General features: G+C 39.6%; 1 protein-coding gene across 2 annotated transcripts in view; it reads right to left on the reverse strand.

Moving 5' to 3' along the window:
• Window positions 1-20,615, reverse strand: part of LOC139413449 (immunoglobulin superfamily member 21-like) — a 260,296-nt gene that overhangs the window by 141,573 nt on the left and 98,108 nt on the right. The window lies entirely within an intron of this gene.

The following is a 20,615-nucleotide window of genomic DNA, read 5'->3' on the forward strand; positions in this document are numbered from 1 at the left end:
CAGCTGGCCCTTGGATGTACACAGATAGGTAACATTAATAATATGCATGTCAATCTCTCCTGGCTCAAAGTGGAGGAGAGATTGACTTCATCACTACTTGAATTTATGAGAGGTATTGACATGTTGAATGCACCAAGCTGTTTGTTTGAAGTACTGGCGCACAGCTCGGACACCCATGCATATCCTACATGACATGCCACGAGATCTCTTCACAGTCCCCAAGTCCAGAACAGACAATGGGAGGCGCACAGTACTACATAGAGCCATGACTACATGGAACTCTATTCCACATCAAGTAACTGATGGAAGCAGTAAAATTTGATTTCAAAAACAGATAAAAATACCCCTTATGGAACAGTGGGGATTGTGAAGCAACACAAACATAGGCACAGACACATGCATAAACACACACGTTACACATGGATTATGTATTGTAGATATGTGGTGGAGTAGGGGCCTGAGGGCACACAGTGTGTTGTGAAATCTGTGAATGTATTGTAATGTTTTTAAAATGGTATAACTGCCTTCATTTTGCTGGACCTCGGGAAGAGTAGCTGCTGCCTTGGCAGCATCTAATGGGCATCCATAATAAATACAAATATAAACTCAATTCCGGGGCATGTTTGGACCTACAGTAAATCAAGGATACAACATCATTTTGAAGCAATTTTAAGCAATCACAGAGTGGGTGGAATTGGATGATCAAGTCTACATTCAGGAGTATGAAAAAGCATGAAGATGCCATTAGAAAATATTAAAACATTACAGGCACTAGCACACACACTGTAGCTCAGGACAATGGTCAGCAAAACAAGGCATCTGGGAAAGCACTGGCAATGGTTGCGGGATTTCAATCCTCTGAAAGTTCTACAGCTGTACCATTGAGAACAACTTGACTGGCTGCATCACTGCTTGGTACGGCAACTGCAAGGCACCCGACCGCAAGGCGCTAAGAGGGCAGTGTATACTACACAGTACATCACTGGGGCTGAGTTCCCTCCCATCCAGGACCTCTATACCAAGTGATGTCAGAGGAAGGCCCCCAAAAATGTCAAAGTCTCGAGCCAACCAAGCCATAGACTGTTCTCTCTGCTACCGCAAGGCAAGCACCAAGTCTGGAGCCAACAGGACCCTGAACAGCTAAATATCTATTCAAATAGCTACCCGGACTATCTGCATTGACTTTTTTTTGCACTAACTCTCTTGCACTGACTCTATGCACACACACTGTGCTCTACCCACACACTCACACATACTTACACTGCCACCAGAACACACACACACACACACACACACACACACACACACACACACACACACACACATATATATATATATATATATATATATATATATATATATATATATATATATATATATATATATATATACACACAAACACACACACACACCCACACACACAAAACATCCGGACACATGCATACTGATGCCACACACACACTCACACACACACTCACCACATACACTGCAGCACCTACTCTCTTATCTACCTTGCCTAATCACTTATGTATCTACCTTAATTATCTTGTACTCCTGCACATAAACTCAGCACTGGTACTCCCTGTAGCCATGTTATTTTTACTCGTTATTGTTATTCGTTTTTTTACTTTGTATTTATTCCTTGTGTGTGTCACTATTTAAATGTATTTTTTTTTTGTAATTATCTTTAACTCTGCATTGTTGGAAAAGGACCCGGAATTAAGCGTTTCACTTTAAATCTACACCTGTTGTTTACAAAGCATATGTCAAATAAAATTTGATTTCATTTTGATTCCGACAAACAGCATAATGTACATAACTCAGTGAGCTTTCTTGTTGACAAATTAAGGCTGTGTTTAAAAAAAAAATGCTAATAATCTGAATACATTTGGCAGTGTATTTTTGCTTGAAAAAAAACGAGGAAGGATTAAAAAATGTTTGATGCCACTTGGCTCAGCATGTCTCAGTCATTAGCTTCGTAAGGAAAAGGGTTTAACCAGACCATAGATAATCCCGGCTGAGATAACGGTCCGCAAAGAAAGCCTGGAATCACAGTCTCTCTCCAAAATTATGACAAAGACCATGGATGAAAGAGAGCTTTCGGGTTTCTAGTAGATTCCAAAGGCTATACCATTATATGTCAAAGAGAAAGGAGAGATGAAAGCTGTAAGGTTTTCTATCATTACATCTGGGTAGTAGTGGCAAAATGCCTTAAAGTAGATCATAAAGCATTTGCTTTGTGTTTGGAGTTTTGGAGTGTTTAAACCCACAATCAGGTTATAAAAGCACTCATGCTAACAGCTTTTCTTATAGATCCTTATATGTTGTTTGACATTGAACTCAGGTGCATCCTGCTTCCATTGATCATCCTTGAGATGCTTCTACAGCGTCCACCTGTGATAAATTCAATTGTATGGACATGATTTGGAAAGGCACACACCTGTCTAAATAAGGTCCGACAGTTGACAGTGGATGTCAGAGCAATAACCAAGCCACGATGTCGAAGGAATTGTCCGTAGAGCTCCGAGACAGGATTGTGTTGAGGCACAGATCTATGGAAGGGTACCAAAAAATGCTGCAGCATTGAAGGTCCCCAAGAACACAGTGGCCTCCATCATTCTTCAATTGAAGAAGTTTGGAATCACCAAGACTCTTCCTACAGCTGGCCTCCCGGCCAAACTGAGCAAGGGCCTTGGTCAGGGGAGGTCAGCAAGAACCCAATGGTCACTTTGACAGAGCCCCAGAGATCCTCTGTGGAGATGTGAGAAAGTTCCAGAAGGACAACCACCTCTGCAGCACTTGACCAATCAGGCCTTTATGGTAGAGTGGACAGACGGAAGCCACTTCTCAGTAAAAGGCACATGACAGCCCACTTGATGTTTGCCAAAAGGAACCTAAAGAACTCTCAGAACATGAGAAACAAGATTCTCTGGTCTGAAATTGAACAAAATGGGGATAAACATACCAGAACGTTAAACATACCACTAAAAACACTCATTTGCAACTGTTGGACTAATGATTAAACCCTAGATCAGCTAAATGCAGGCAAGAGTGTGCAAGGTGGTATTGAATGTGTCACTGTCTGTCACCTTGATTACTCAAAATTGTCTCAATAAAAGTTTACAACATAGGCTATGTTGCAGCAACCTCATGAAGGGTACAGGGATAATTTTAGTATCATGTAGTAGCCTAAATCTATAGAATTTACATTGAGCTGGGTTAATGAAATATGAATCAGTCATCCAATATGCTGTAATAGAAATTAGGGTACGCTCATATTTTCTTAACTAGGACACTTCTCTATTTCATTCTTTTTTTCTGCAGAGGAGGTGCTTATTTATCTAAATAATAGCAGCAGAAAACTTTGCCTTAATATATTACAATCTGTTAATTCCTTTATGAACAAATCAATGTTCTCCTTTACTTATCGCATACATTAATATACTAACAGGAAAATCCACATTTGAGATAAGTGAAATTAAGTAAAACTACCCGCATCTCCCTATAGAATTGTGTATGTACATGCATATCAATTTGCATTTGTATTCCATTTGTGAAACAAGTGTTGTGATGTATGTTATGGCAATTTAGTCACCCCAGCTCCAATTTAGGCGATAGTATTTTCAGACATGCAAAGTCATTTTAATGAAATAGTATTTGGTCACAATAATCCTTTTCGTGATTCTAACTTTACCTAAAAGGTTCATGATGGCCCTTGCACCAATCACCAATACCAGGGTGAGAAATATAGAGCGGGCGAGCAGCTTGTCAATACTTCAGTGCCGCAGTAATGGGAAAACTAACATAACACTTTGTCTCAGTGGATGATCGATCGTAAACGAGTCAACATAAGCTACATCAGCAGGGAAGAGAGGCCACGGAAGCCTAAATTACAGAGACATCTTTGTTTGGAAGTGGCTAATCTTCTGGATCACATCAGTCCCGGGGAATAACATAATTCTCACATACCAGGAAGTATTTGTATACCTAATCCAGGATAAAATATTGGTTTTACTAAATGGATGCATGTTTCTACACAAAATAGTACTTGAATATAGAATATTGCTTCTTTATCATCACAATATTGAATCAGGGGTAGTCCAACAATGGATGAATTTGACCTTAGGAATATTACTTTGGTCTAGCTCATGGGGAGACTGAGATATCTATCTCTCTCCATTTGTCAGGCTGAAAGTTGCTGGAACAAAGCAAACACAGGAAACAAATATGACGTTTTCAGGTAGCCCAGTCAAGGAGTTTTTATAATTGTCATGGCATTTGTCATCTTGTTTCCTTATTCCTTTAACTACATAAGGGGTCTGCCAGGCAAGCTATAATACAGACAATGATTCACGGCAACCAGTGAGAAACCACTTACACAACAGGACAGAGAATAGCCATCTGTATAAATAGTTGAAAGCTTGTCAAGATCAGTCCTAGTATGATAAAAACAATGGACAAATAGTGTATAGAAAAATATAATGATTCAAAATGCCTGAAGAATGATTCACATTACAGAGCACACACACACACTGCCCTACCTCATCCTTAATGGACATATCAGACTATAAAACCAGTGACACAATCTCCGAGAAAATCGTTATACTATAATAGTGTCCATTGATAATTAAAAAAAGAAGCTAAATACAACAATGCATCTCTGTCCATTTCACGCATTCTTTGGTGCTTAATGTGACTCATTTTCACTTATCATCCCTACTCATTGTAGATGATGCAATTCATGTGTTAAACGGCTGTGGTTCTTGTGCATAGATTAGGGGGAATATGATTTTTGTTACAACACTAAGGTAACAGTGTAAAGCAAAATAATATAAAAAATATATTTCATAAGAAAATCAGCCGTTTCCAGCTACAATAGTCATTTACAACATTAACAATGTCTACACTGTATTTCTGATCAATTTGATGTTATTTTAATGGACAAAATATGTGCTTTACTTTAAAAAACAAGGACATTTCTAAGTGACCCCAAACTTTTGAACGGTAGTGTATATTTCGCCTGAGTGACACTACACAAAAGCACAGAGTCATTTTGCACTTTGGTTGGTTCTAAAAGTCACATGGTTGTAGAGCTGATAAGGGGGTATTAAAAAGTGAATCATGGAAGCAGTTTAGGAAACTGTAAAGGTCAGATAAGGCAGCCACTGGATTATTTCAAAGAAAGGCCACAAGAGATGCACCCATTGTGGAAGGGCATGCTAAAGTTAGGGCCAGATTAAAAGAGAAATTAACAACCCCAGAGAGTGAAACTTATAAAGTCATACAGTAGATACAGTCAGTGCATGAGTGGTGCAGGGCAGAGGAGTAACTTCTGGAGTGACCAAAGGACTAACCAGGAGGAAATTATTGTTCACCTCACCAATTATAGGCTTGGACCTCAGCTGCAATGATCGATTCCGGTCAGTCACCAACACTTGACTTAACCACTCACTTGAGTTTCTATCAAAAGGAGTTTCAAACCAATGTCTTGCTGAAATACACACAACAAATCCTCAACAATGTTTTTTACTAAGGGTGGATTAAATGGTGGTAACAACCATTTAGTGTTGTTATTCTGTGCCTCTATAAAAGCTGGACAACGTCGTACATCATGCCTTACAAAAATATGGGCTATTCACCATTCTCTTCCCTGCTGGCCCTTCTGAAAGCAGAGATGGAGGTCTCAGCATGATACCCATGTTAAACAGCCTTTAAAGACAACAAAGAGCCCAAACAACTGACAGAGCTGACCTCCCTATCCCTCTAAAATGACAAAGTGCAAACGACTATGTCCAAAAGCCTCTGACGGCAAATTGCAGGATTTAAGCAGCGGCATCATGTCTCCCTCGGCCTCACCCAGATTAAGTGGTCCTCTGAAAGCTCCCTCTCCTAACTTAATATTTGTGGCTGATCTACTGTAAATAAGGGGAGCATTTGTGGACTCTTACTGATGCATACACACACAACACAAACAAACACACACACTAAAGATAAGCTAATGCTTTTATCCTGTTATCCTGTAAATTGTCTGGTATATTGTCTGGTTCAAATGCCTCTTCTCCCATTGCTGGAGGTTGCCATGACATCCTTGTGTTCAGTATATCGCTTTTTTTATTTTGGTGTTTGGCATTCATTCCCGGAACCAGTCTCTCTTTCCAATGTCCCCAGAGGAACTCACTTAGTTGTATTTACAAACAGGCTACTGCTAAGACTCAAAAGCATGGAAATCTCTTCCCCCTCTAAGGCAAATGTCACAATCAGCCCCTGATCCACTCCTAATCGCTAAGTAATCACTTTCATGTTTGATCATTCTGTGATAGCAAAATGGATTTAGAAAATCTGCTGTGGTTTTACTTTGGAGATTGTCGATGTCCAAGCTTTCTAAAAGTTACCAGAGCTTTATGTTTCTGTGGAGAGGAGGAGTATGTCATGTTTTTCTTCAGCATCATTAGATAACACAAACCACTGAGGAACGGAATACAGAATTGGACCTGTCGTCTGCACTACTATAATCCATGAATATGGTTCATTGCATCATGGGAGGAATTATATAAATTGTAAGTATTGAGATGGAGAGTAGTGTAAGATTACACGGGAACGTCGGAAACAGTTAAAGTATGTTTCAATGAGTCATCCAAGTAGGTTAATGCTCATAGAGGTATAACGTAATGAATTATATACAGTACTGTAAGTATACTTGTAAAATGGTGGCAGCACTAGATTATGTCAGAATCCTCTGCGATCTAAAGGAATTCAATGTGAGGAGATGGTGCTTATTCACTGATAACAGTGCAATAATACCATGCTTTACCCTAATTACATTTGAAACATACAGATGTAATGCCTTCGGTCCCAGCATCATGAGTGAAAAATTATTTCTTGCAGTTTGTTGACACAGCAGAGTAATTATAATGTAATATAGGACAGGCGGCTTATTTGCCATGGTGACATCCTCAAAAGGGAAGGCTGTGGTGCAGTGATCTATATCACCTTATCTCCACTATCCCCTTGGGGCCAGATTCACCAGAGCGCAAGAGACTGATTGAGATGATGACAGAGGCTTTTGTTAGGAACAGGCTGTGGACTCTTATCATTGTTTTAGTAAGTTTTCTATTTTCATGTAAAGTATACATCGGAAAGGAACGCACTGCAATAGTTATTTTTCTTTAAATAAACATTGCCAAAGTCTCAGATCAAAAGCATGACTGGATGATTTTCACTGCATAAATTTGATGACAAATGTATAACTACTTTGCAACACCCAGGGAAAAAATCAACAGCAAAGGAACTGATTAGAAATCAGTGCTGTTTCATATGTCCCATTATACCCTGTTTCTATTTAAATTGTACATGCTCATATAATTACCAGCCAGACCAGGAAAATCATTATAGCAGACTGTAATAATAAGATTTCCTTTTCTTTTGGAAACATAGATCATGCATATCATTCCACTGCCTATCTAACTAGAACTAATTGCATTTTCCACAACATATTAACAAGGATAGTACTCATTAGTAAATAGTATTATGTTGGGTGGGGGTCATCTACATAGTGTGATCTTCAGTGGATGAAATTAAGGGTGGCTGAGGACCCAAATAACCCCATTATCAACATAAACTTAAGGATCGGACACTAACTTTTCAATTTTCCGCCTAAAATGACATACCCAAATCTAACGGCCTGTAGCTCAGACCCTGAAGCAAGGATATGCATAGTCTTGAAATTTGTGGAAATGTGAAATTAATGTTGGAGAATATAACACATTAGATCTGGTAAAAGATCATACAAACAAAAAACAAACAATAATAACATTCCATAATTTTTTGCATCTTTGAAATGCAAGAGAAAGACCAGACAGTGATGAAGGATTCTAGGTGTTTAGATGTTGTCCACAAGATGGCAGCAGCGTGTGTGCAAAATGTCAGACTGATCCAGTGAAGAATTACATCACTAGACAATATTTTGTATCAAGTCTGCCAGGAGTTTACCCAAATGTGCCGAATTGGTCAATTTCTATATTTTCAAGTACATAACTATGGAGAACATACAAAAATGTTATGGTAATAAAAAATGTGAGGCTACACACTCCCAGGAATGTCATACATGATGGATCATTAGCTTCCTTACAGAAAATACACTAACCTTCACATATCTAGATGACCGTGCAGGGTGGGTGTGGAGCCAGAGATAGCAGTGGGGTCAAACTGCAGAACCCAGTTCCTACATTTGAATATACAACTTGATTTTATCAAACAAAACTAAGCTACATTTTATCTCTGGGACCCTCAGCATGACAAATCAGAGCAAGATTACTGAATGTAAGTACATTGTTTACCTTCAGAGGTGAATGTTTCAAACCAGTTTCTGTGATAAAAGTGTTTTGTTGTTGTGCACTATTCTCAAATAATAGCATGGTGTTTTTTTTAGCTGTAGTAGCTTCTTTAAACTGGACACTGCAGTTAGATTAACAATGATTAAAGTTTTCTGCCCATATAAGACATGTCTATGTCCCGGAAAGTTGGCTGTTGTTTACAATGTCATTCTAGTCACATTATTGCATATTGAGCAACAACTGTGCCGGTTTAGGGACACCGATCCCATAGAGGATAATAGGCCAACAATGCATCTCTGAAAGTTAAAGTCTATTAAACAAATGCTAAACTGTCTTTAAACATCTGAGCATGTCAAACAACTACTTGGATCCTTGATTGCAAGATTCATGATCAGGGCGCTGTATGCGACTCCACTGGGCCAGCTTCAAACATAAATGGATCAGTGAACAACCAAAAGAGTCAACATGGATTTCAGCCTCATGTTCAGAAGAACTACCAACTGGAACAGATGGCATTGGTCTTTCTAAAATAGTACTCACTCATTTATGTGGAGAGTTATAGACAATATCCAAATAAATCACATTCACTGCCTGAATATGTCCTATTCTTGTTAATACAGCAATGTGTCTTTGCACCATATGATCTACACTGAGTATACCCATTCTTGATACACACGGGAAATTGTTGAGTTTGAAAAAACCAAGCTTTGACAGAAAGAAGTACACCTGGCACCTACTGCCATTCCCCTCTTCAAAGGCATTTTTGTCACGACTTCTCCCGAAGTCGTTGACTCTCCTTGTTCGGGCGGTGCTCGGCGGTCGACGTCACCGGTCTTCTAGCCACCATTGATCCATTTTTCATTTTCCATTGGTTTTGTCTTGTCTTCCTACACACCTGGTTTCAATCCCATTCATTACTTGTTGTGTATTTAACCCTCTGTTTCCCCTCATGTCTTTGTCAGTGTTGTTTATGGTTGTATAGGTGCGCGACGGGTCCTCGTACCCTTGTTTCTTATGTATGTACATTTAGTGTTTTGGAGCATGTTTAGAGGACATATATTAAAAGGACTCCATTACACTCATTTTTACTCTCCTGCGCCTGACTTCCCTGCCACCTATACACACGACTCTGACAATTTTAGTCTTTTGTCTTGCACATTCACCCTCTGAATGGCTCACATACACAATCAATGTCTCAATTGTCTCAAGGCTTAAAAATCATTTTTTAACCTGTCTCCTCCCCTCCATCTACACTGATTTAAGTGAATTTAACAGGTGACAACAATAAGGGATCATAGCTTTCACTTGAAGTCACCTGGTCTGTCTATGTCATGTAGAAAGCAGGTGTTCTTAATGTTTGTATACTCAGTGTATACCTCAGTGTATATCAGTTGTTGGGTTAAGAATCCAGATATATTTTTAAGCTGCTACATACACATTATTCAGATTCACCCATCACTATATATATACAGTTGGAGTCAGAAGTTTACATACACCTTAGTCAAATACATTTAAACTCAGTTTTTCACAAATCCTTACATTTAATCAGAGAAAAAAATCCCTGTTTTAGGTCAGTAAGGAGCACCACTTAATTTTAAGAATGTGAAATGTCAGAATAATAGTAGAGAGAATTATTTATTTCAGGTTTTATTTCTTTCATCACATTCCCAGTGGGTCATAAATCTACATATACTCAATTAGTATTTGGTAGCATTTCCTTTAAATTGTTTAACTTGGGTCAAACGTTTCGGGTAGCCTTTCACAAGCTTCCCACAATAAGTTGGGTGAATTTTGGCTAATTTCTCTGGTCAGTTGGTGTAACTGAGTCAGGTTTGTAGGTCTCCTCACTCACACACGCTTTTTCAGTTCTGCCAACAAATGTTCTATTGGATTGACGTCAGGGATATGTAATGGCTACTCCAATACATTGACTTTGTTGTCTTTCAGCCATTTTGCAACAACTTTGGAAGTATGCTTGGGATCATTGTCTATTTGGATGACCCATTTGCGACCAAGCTTTAACTTCCTGCCTGACTGATGGCTTGAGATGTTGCTTCAATATATCCATATAAGTTTCCTACCTCATGATGCCATCTATTTTGTGAAGTGCACCAGTCCCTCCTGCAGCAAAGCACCCCCACAACATGATGCTGCCACCCCCTGCTTCACGGTTGGGATGGTGTTCTTCAGCTTGCAAGCTTCCCCTCTTTTCCCCCCAAACATAACAATGGTCATTATGGCCAAGCAGTTCTATTTTTGTTTCCTCAGACAGGAGGACATTTCTCAAAAAAGAACGATCTTTGTCCCCATGTGCAGTTGCAAATCGTAGTCTGGCTTTTTTATTGGGGTTTTGGAGCAGTGGCTTCTTCCTTGCTGAGTGGCCTTTCAGGATCTGTCGATATAGGACTCGTTTTAATGTGGATATAGATACTTTTGTACCTGTTTCCTCCAGCATCTTCACAGGGTCCTTTGCTGTTGTTCTGGGATTGATCTGCACTTTTTGCACCAACGTACGTTCATCTCTAGGAGACAGAACACGTCTCCTTCCTGAGCGGTGTGATAGGTGCATGGTGTTTATACTTGCGTACTATTGTTTGTACAGATGAACGTGGTACCTTCAGGCGTTTGGATGAACCAGACTTATGGAGGTCTGCAATTTTCTTTCTGAGGTCTTGGCTGTTATCTTTTGATTTTCCCGTAATGTCAAGCGAAGAGGCACTGAGTTTGAAGGTAGGCCTTGAAATAAATCCACAGGTACACCTCCAATTGACTCAAATTATGTCTATTAGCCTATCAGAAGCTTCTAAAGCCATGACATCGTTTTCTGTTTAGAGGCACAGTCAACTTAGTGTATGAAAACTTCTGACCCACTGGATTTGTGATACAGTGAATTATAAGTGAAAAAATGTGTCTGTAAACAATTGTTGGAAAAATTACAAGTCATGCACAAAGTAGATGTCCTAACCAACTTGCCAAAACTATAGTTTGTTATAAACAAGAAATTTGTGGATTGGTTGAAAAACTAGTTTTAATGACTCCAACCTAAGTGTATGTAAACTTCCGACTTCAAATGTATATATACAGTACAAGTCAAAAGTTTGCACACACCTACTCATTCAGTGGTTTTTCTTTATTTTTACTATTTTTTACATTGTTGAATAATTGTCAAGACATCAAAACTATGACATAACACATATGGAATCATGTAATACCTAAAAAAGTGTTGAACAAATCAAAATATATTTTAGATTTTAGATTCTTCAAAGTAGCCACCCTTTGCCTTGATGACAGCTTTGCACACTCTTGGCATTCTCTCAACCCGCTTTATCTGGAATGCTTTTCCAACAGTCTTGAAGGAGTTCCCACATATGCTGAGCACTTGTTGGCTGCTTTATCTTCACTCCGCAGTCCAACTCATCCCAAACCATCTCAATTGGGTTGATGTCAGGTGATTGTGGAGGACAGGTAATCTGCTGCAGCACTCCATCATTCTCCTTGGTCAAATAGCCATTACACAGCCTGGAGGAGTGTTGGGTCATTGTACTGTTGAAAATCAATTGATAGTCCCACTAAGCGCAAACCAGATGTTAAGTGTGTCTTGAATTCTAAATAAATCACTGACGGTGTCACCAGCAAAGCACCCCCACACCATTACACCTCCTCATCTGTGCTTCACGGTGGGAACCACACAAGTGGACATAATCCGTTCACCCACTCGGTGTCTCACAAAGACACAGTGGTTGGACCAAAAATCTCAAATTTGGACTCATCAGCACCGGTTTAATGGCCATTGCTCGTGTTTCTTGGCCCAAGCAAGTCTCTTCTTTTTATTGGTGTTCTTTAGTAGTGGTTTCTTTGCAGCAATTTGACCATGAAGGCCTGATTCACGCAGTCTTCTCTGAACAGTTAATGTTGAGATGTGTCTGTTACTTGAACTCTGTGAAGCATTTATTTGGGCTGCAATTTCTGATGCTGGTAACTCTAATGAACTAATCCTCTGCAGCAGAAGTAACTATTGGTCTTCATTTCCTGTGGTGGTCCTCATGAGAGCCAGTTTCATCATAGTGCTTGACATTTTCCAGATTGACTGACCTTCATGTCTCCAAGTAATTATGGACTGTCATTTCTCTTTGCTTATTTGAGCTGCTCTTGCTATAATATGGACTTTGTCTTTTATCAAATAGGGCTGTCTTCTGTATACCACCCCTACCTTGTCACAACACAACTGATTGGCTCAAACTCATTAAGAATGAAATAAATTCCACAAGTTAATTTTTAACAAGGCACACCTGTTAACTGAAATGCGTTCTAGGTGATTACCTTGTGAAGCTGTTTGAGAGAATGCCAAGAGTGTGCAAAGCTGTCATCAAGGCAAAGGGTGGCTACTTTGAAGAATCTAAAATGTAAAATATTTAGATTTGTTGAACACTTTTTATATATATATATATAGTTTTGGGTGAATCCGAATACAATCGAGATACTCCAACTAACTGAGCCATTTTTACAATGACACAATTACACTAGGGGGTTTAAAGCAGCAGGAAGTTGGGCACACAAAAAAAAACACAGGAGTGTGCTGTGTGTACACAGTCAGAGAACTCTTTACTGTGCTCGCAGATTCCTGTTGCCTGGGCAACCCAGTCTCTGAGTTTTTCCAACTCAGATTTGGAATGTGACGCCTCCCTCGTCTCTCCGCAGTCAGGAAACAGGATTACCGGAGAGAGAAACACACCACTTCTGCGTCAAGTATCATATAAGCCATCCTCTCCCTGTTCAAATGTACATGTATCTGGACAGAACCACTTAACTCTGGACTGAATAGTCCAGCCAGCTATAGATTTTGCCCTTAGGCAATGCACTTGGTGTTGTACTACTGCCAAGTGAAAAGTAATTTTCATACCCATGATCTTGTGCTCTTTCAGTGTCAATGTCTTTAATGGGATTTGTACAGAAATGTGGGCCACAAGTTAAATCTGATGCACAAACAAAGACAGTGTAAACGTAAGAGATATTAGAATAGGATGAGGTGCAGGGGGAGTCTGTGTGGGCAGCAGCAGCAACTCTCTCAGTCTCATCATCATGCCACGATTGCTTTTATGTTCCAGCTTAGACTGCAGGAATCAGGTCACAGTGTGTTAGGAAATACTTATTTTTTAAATTAATTCTCTAAGGAAACCAAACAGAAGGACTGAAACAATGTATTTTAATAATATATATTTCCAGGAAACTTCCATGTTTCCGTATTTGAAAGATGTGTAAGCAGTTAGCTAACATTTACCAACAAAAGGTTGGATAGTCATCAGGGGGACGGTTATTGAGTGGGAGGTACAGTATTGATCAGTATATCACATTTGAATATAAGTTCTCAGAGAATGATGGCTTTGCGTTCCTTTGTTTACTCCTTTGGAGGTTCATTGTTCATGCTCATAGCACTGTATTTAGCAGAGATAAATATTATTCTATGTTCTTCTTCATATATCCTAATAATTTATGCTACCTCTCTCAAATAACTGGTTTCTCATTGTCTAATAGTCCCAAGTGAAGCACTCGTGGGAGAATGTAATGTATTACACAGAAGAAAAGCAAAATCAGTGAAAAAGAAAATGGATTCCACACCAAATAAGTGCTACTCCCATTACAGCGCACTGAACTAGTGACAGCAAACATCAAAGTCCTTTCAGTAAGGAAATTCTGAGATAGGCTTACTTTCAACATAGCCTACTTCTATTTAGAAGAGCAGCACTTACTGTACATCTCTCCTTGTCTGTCTTTAAATCGCCTCTCTCTCCTTGCAATCTGTACTTGTCAATCAACAGTAATTTCTGCATGAGAGTCCATGTGATCTATTCAAGTGGAACAATAGCAAGTGTCTAACCAAATGCACACGGCAATACTCTAGAATTCAACTTAATCAAGACAAGGCTCATATGAGTGACATAAATTATTTTCATATAATTTACTTGAATTTAAACATCACAGATGGCTTGCCATGTCTATAATCACACTGTTGAAAGCAAAACAGTATCTTAACAGCATCTTCTCTCTCTCCCCTGTAAGCATTACTATTATTAACTATGAGGGTAAGAATAGAGCTCAAATTGACAAAGAGCATGTTGAAGACCTGACCTGAGTCATTATAATGGAACAGGATGAGGTTAAAATGCCTGAACCATGTGGACCATATGAGTGAGATAGCATTCATTCACACGCATGAGCCTATCAGATAGGTCAGTGGTAAAAGGCCCACGTTTAGAGCAGTAGGCTATGCTGGCTATGCTGGCCAGAGAGATGATCCCATAAGAGTGCTGTCAGAGTGGGTGGAGGGATGTGGTAATGAGACAGGGGACGAGGGAGAGGGGGATGAGGGATATATAGAGAGAGGTTAACTTAGGGAAGATTAAGCGTAATGCAGAATGACACTCAACAGGCATCCAAGCGGAAACCCTGCACCGTCACCGCCAGCACGACTGAGGTCCCCATAGGGAGAGGGTCATGGGTATCTCTTCATTAGAGTGACATAATCAGAACAAGCACAGCATTAGGTGAGCTGCCATGAGTCTCAGTGAGGAGAAGTCTCCACAGGCCTCCCCAGCCAGCATTGTATCCTTCCATGTTTCTACTGCACATGTTCAGAATGGTTTCAGAGCTGATAGAGATTCTCTCCTCCACTCTATCTGTAGCCCCATCAGGATGAAATGCTATTACAATGTTGAGGACAGCTTGATGGTATTACATATCCACAGTGCCTAATCCATGGCCTGACAGAACCCACTGCACAATACATGAATGTGGCTCTCAGTGGAATATAACATGCACTCAAGATGCTTTTATGTGTTTGCTTCAGGAGCATTAGTGCTTCGGTCTGACTAATACATTTAAACATCCAATAGATGGGAAAACACTCATTGTTGAGTGAGCCCTCTCATGTATTATAGCCCACCTGTTTTTTCTTGACTTTTTTGCTCTTCACTAGAGCTACCGCACCAAGACCGCTAGAAATATTTAATTGAAGATTCTTCCGATTCTACTTTTGGATAAAAATTGTATAAATTGCCATTTTGCATTATTGGTATTGTTGAAACAAAAATCTTGGATGTTGGAGTAGTCATCCATTTTCCAATATTTACCCCAAAATTACTTTTAGCCCCAAATGGGGTTTCTTCCAAGTGAGCTGAGCTTTGTGTGATTCAGGGGCTTATATATCCTCTCACAGAGAAATCCCTAACATAAACATTGTGTTGACATACAGTATGATGCAAATCTGCTCTACCTTCCTGGGAGATATCTGGCATTGTGCTGATCTGAATAGCTTCTTTATAAGGTGCAAATAAACAATATTTACATTCCCAAACTATAAAAAGAGGCACGCAGAAAACGGTTCAAAAAAAAAGAAGCACATTGAACTTCCATCAGTATATGCAGGTTGTCTGACAATGTGATGTTCACAAATATCTTTATCAGGTGTGTGCCAAATGTCAAATGCCACACATGAATTGTTGAAAAAATCAAATGAACAAGTTTTGAATAGTAGTAAAAGCTTTTAACAATGTAATTAAGAAGAGATTACTATTGTATATCTTTCTACGTACCAAAATACTGCGCACTAGTACTCTATTAGGCCAGCCTGAAAGCTTCTCAATAGCAATCTTGATTATCTTGAGTGGCTATACTAGGTCTTAGCAATGCTAAGGATGTGCATGGTTTCAAGGAGCAGGCTGCCACTGGTGTGCATTACAGAATCCTCAAACAGAATCTGTTAAGATAACGGCACCCTGGTAATGAATGAGGCTAGCTGAGGTATTTAATTCATTCAGCTTCTGTCTCGTTGGCCAGACTTTGATTAGATATGATGATTCCCAAGATGGGCGTCAACCCCAGTTACATTTGAACGTGGGGGGGAAATTAGAAGTCGACAGTTTAGCCAAATAAAAGACAGAGATTAAAGAAACTTTGGCAGCCGAGTGTGGATAATTTATATATAATGTATTAGCTGTTGCATTGAGTAGTGGGCACAAGAGAGATGAGGCTGGTTTCTCTTTACAACCTCTGCATTTTCCTCACTAACCAATATTTGATGTGGACAGCCTAACTCTCAGTGAGTGGAGTTTGTTTTACACTACAGCTGTAAATCCCAAGACAGTCTGGTTCCTGCCTGGCAAAAACGATAGTGAGGACTCCATTAAAAATGATCTATTATTGAGTAAATGTGCATTCTATTAACTTTCCTCTTCCAAACCCATTTCCCCAAAGAGAAGACAGTTTCACTGTGTAAAAAGCATTGCATTGATCAAGAGAAACTAAATTACTTCAAATACTCTGCATTCATATCTGCACCAAATTTAAACATTGTAGAATAACACTTGAGAGCAAGAAACTTAAAAGCCCAACAAGGTAAGGACTCCATATAAACTTAACTAAACCCTCAAAATCCTTCCTGATTCAATGACATTTTCAAAGCGCAAAACATGATGTATTATACTGAGGTTGATATGTAAAGTGTCTTTTTGTGTCCTGTCTTGAAATGTCAGCATTTGTAAAGATGAACCTAGAGAAAAGGTTTTCTTCCAAGAAAAGGCTATATAAAAGAAACAATCTAACAGTAAATCTCATAATAGAAGTGTCACTGCCTCAGCCATATACAGTGCATTCGGGAAGTATTCAGACCTCTTGACTTAACTTATTCTAAAAAAAATCCCCTCATCAATCTACACACAAGAGCCCATAATGACAAAGCAAAAACAAGTGTTCAGACATTTTTGCAAACAAAAAATAAAAAGTACTTATATATCAAATTTACATAATTATTCAGACCCTTTACTAAGTACTTTCTTGAAGCCCCTTTGGCAGCAATTACAGCCAAGCTACAAGCTTGGAATACCTGTATTTGGGGAGTTTTCCCCATTTTTCTCTGCAGATCATCTCAAGCTCTGGCAGGTTGGATGGGGAGTGTCGATGCACAGCTATTTTCAGGTCTCTCCAGAGATGTTTGAACGGGTTCTAGTCCAGCTCAAGGACATGACTTAAGGACCTTCAAAGACTTGTCCCAAAGCAACTTTCCCTCGATCCTGACTAGTCTCCCAGTCCCTGACGCTAAAAAACATCTCCACAGCATGATGCTGCAGCCATCATGCTTCACCGGTCCTTCTCCCACGATTGCTCAGCTTGGCCGGGCAGCCAGCTCTAGGGAGGGTCTTGGTGGTTCCAAACATCTTAAATTTAAGAATGATGGAGGCCACTGTGTTCTTGGGAACCTTCAATGCTGCAGACATTTTTTGGTACCCTTCTCCAGAGCTGTACCTCGATACAATCCTGTCTCGCAGCTCTATGGACAATTCCTTCGACCTGATGGCTTGGTTTTTGCTATGACATGCACTGTCAACTGGCACTGTCAACTGTGAGACCTTATATAGACATGTGTGTGCCTCCAAATCATGTCCAATCAATTGAATACAATCAAGATGTAGAAACATCTCAAGGATGATCAATGGAAAAATGAATATATCAATGGAAAGCTAAATTTGGAGTCTCATAGCAAAGGGTCTGAATACTTAAGGTATTTCGGTATTTTATTGTTAATATATTTGCATCAATTTTAGGATAATGTTGTAACGTAACAAAATGTGGAAAAAGTCAAGGGGTCTGAATCCTTTCCGAATGCACTGTAGTTTGACTCAATAATCAGCAATGTTGAGGCAGTACAGTTAAGTGAACAAAGGTGAATGGGATAGCGTCAAGTCTACTTATCGTAGACATTTTATTTAAACTTGGTCATTGATGCACTTCTATTTAAACAGATTTACATTTAGAATAATGACCCGTCTTTCAAAATGTAGGATGTTCATATTGAAAAATTATGGGCAATTAACTGGGCAATCTGCAGTAGATACATCCGTTTTTGGACTTATAAATAAATTATATGTACCCATTGATTGCAAAATATGCTAAATATTATCTTGTTTTAGCTAAATGTAGCAAACATTGTATAGCCTCAAAACATGGTTAAAACTATTTTTTTATATAATGGACGTTCAGTCCTTGCATCCAGATCTATGTCTATGAACTTGAGAGTGGTTACATTTATCAAGCACTATCCCTGTGCTTTTTAGCGAAACAGCAGTGTGTCCACATAACATTTCCACCAGGATTTAGACTTGTTTAGGTGGGTTTATAAGAAGTTCAATACGGCTTTCTTGTGTCTCGTTCAGCAGTGGGGTCTTCTTATGTTTACCAACGACCAAATGGACGAACACCCTAACAACAATCTAACATGGGGGAGGTTCGATACTGCTGTGGGGTTGCTTTGCTGCCTCTTGTACTGGTGGTCTTGAATGTGTGCAAAACATAATGAAATCAGCAGATGATCAAGATTTCTTTGGAGTGGAATGTTAAAACCCAGTGTCCAAAAACTGGGTCTCTGTTGAAGGTGGTGGGTGATCCAGCAGGACAATGTCCCCAAACACACATCAAAGCAACAAAAAATGGTTCAAGAAAAAACGCTGGTATGTTCAGGAGTGGCCAGCAAAGAGTCCAGATCTGAATTACATTCATATCCTATAGCGAGAGCTGAAATCAGCAGTTGGTGGAGGGAACCCCCTTAAACACTGAAGAATTAGAGCAGTTTGCTTCTGAAGACAGTGCAAAATTGCCAGTAGAAAGGTGCAACAAACTCATTGATTGCTACAAGAAGCATTTGTTGGGAGTTATCTTGGCTGTGCAACCAAGCACTAGCTACAGGGTGCCAATAATTTTGTCCGTTTGATTCTTATTTTCAAAATAAAAATTGTAAGCTAAAGTTTACAAAAATAAATGTGGTTTTGCAATGTTCAAAATCCAATAAAATGTATTTTTAGTTCAACTTCTTTTACAAGAAATAGGGAATTATTTACTGCAATGCTCTACTTTCTGGCTACCCGGAAAAAGCACTAAATAAACTTCAGTTAGTGCTAAATACGGCTGCTAGAATCCTGACCAGAACCAAACAATTTGATCATATTACTCCAGTGCTAGCCTCCCTACACTGGCTTCCTGTCAAGGCAAGGGCTGATTTCAAGGTTTTACTGCTAACCTACAAAGCATTACATGGGCTTGCTCCTACCTATCTCTCTGATTGGTCCTGCCGTACATACCATTTCATACTCTGCCTTTTCTCAGGATGGTAAGTTGGTGGTTGAAGATATCCCTCTAGTGGTGTGGGGGCTGTGCTTTGGCAAAGTGGGTGGGGTTATATCCTTCCTGTTTGGCCCTGTCCGGGGGTGTCATCGGATGGGGCCACAGTGTCTCCTGACCCCTCCTGTCTCAGCCTCCAGTATTTATGCTGCAGTAGTTTATGTGTCGGGGGGCTAGGGTCAGTTTGTTATATCTGGAGTACTTCTCCTGTCCTATCCGGTGTCCTGTGTGAATTTAAGTATGCTCTCTCTAATTCTCTCTTTTTCTCTCTCGGAGGACCTGAGCCCTAGGACCATGCCTCAGGACTACCTGACATGATGACTCCTTGCTATCCCCAGTCCACCTGGCCGTGCTGCTGCTCCAGTTTCAACTGTTCTGCCTGTGATTATTAATATTTGACCAGGCTGGTCATTTATGAACATTTGAACATATTGGCCATGTTCTGTTATAATCTCCACCCGGCACAGCCAGAAGAGGACTGGCCACCCCACATAGCCTGGTTCCTCTCTAGGTTTCTTCCTAGGTTTTAGCCTTTCTAGGGAGTTTTTCCCAGCCACTGTGCCTCTACACCTGCATTGCTTGCTGTTTGGGGTTTTAGGCTGGGTTTCTGTACAGCACTTTGAGATATCAGCTGATGTACGAAGGGCTATATAAATATTTTTGATTTGATTTGATTTAAGAAAAGTGCAAAGCTGCAAATATATTTGTCCAAACTGTATCAGCCAGGGTACTGTCTATGACTGTAGAATTTCACAGAATAAATATAGCATATTTCATACTGCGTACTTGTATAATTCTAACCGGTGCATAATTGGGGAGTTCTGGGTAAATGAAATAATCAGGCCGTGAGCTAACAGCTGTTGCTATATTGACATCCATCCAAGTGCTTCGGTGTGACCTCTTTGGAACACCATTGTTTCAGTAGATAAAACCTCTGAACTGTAATCATCTGCTATTAATGTCACATTAGCTTCTATTTTATGCAAAATATCCGGGCATAACTGAGAGTAAAATCATATTCCTAACCAAAAGCCAGAGTGACACCCTTCACACCTGGCATGAATTACCTGGCCCTTATTAATTCTTAAAATTGGAATTTGTCACACTACACCACTA

This window comes from Oncorhynchus clarkii, chromosome 7 (genome assembly GCF_045791955.1).
Source record: "Oncorhynchus clarkii lewisi isolate Uvic-CL-2024 chromosome 7, UVic_Ocla_1.0, whole genome shotgun sequence".
In the NCBI taxonomy this organism is placed as follows: domain Eukaryota; kingdom Metazoa; phylum Chordata; class Actinopteri; order Salmoniformes; family Salmonidae; genus Oncorhynchus; species Oncorhynchus clarkii.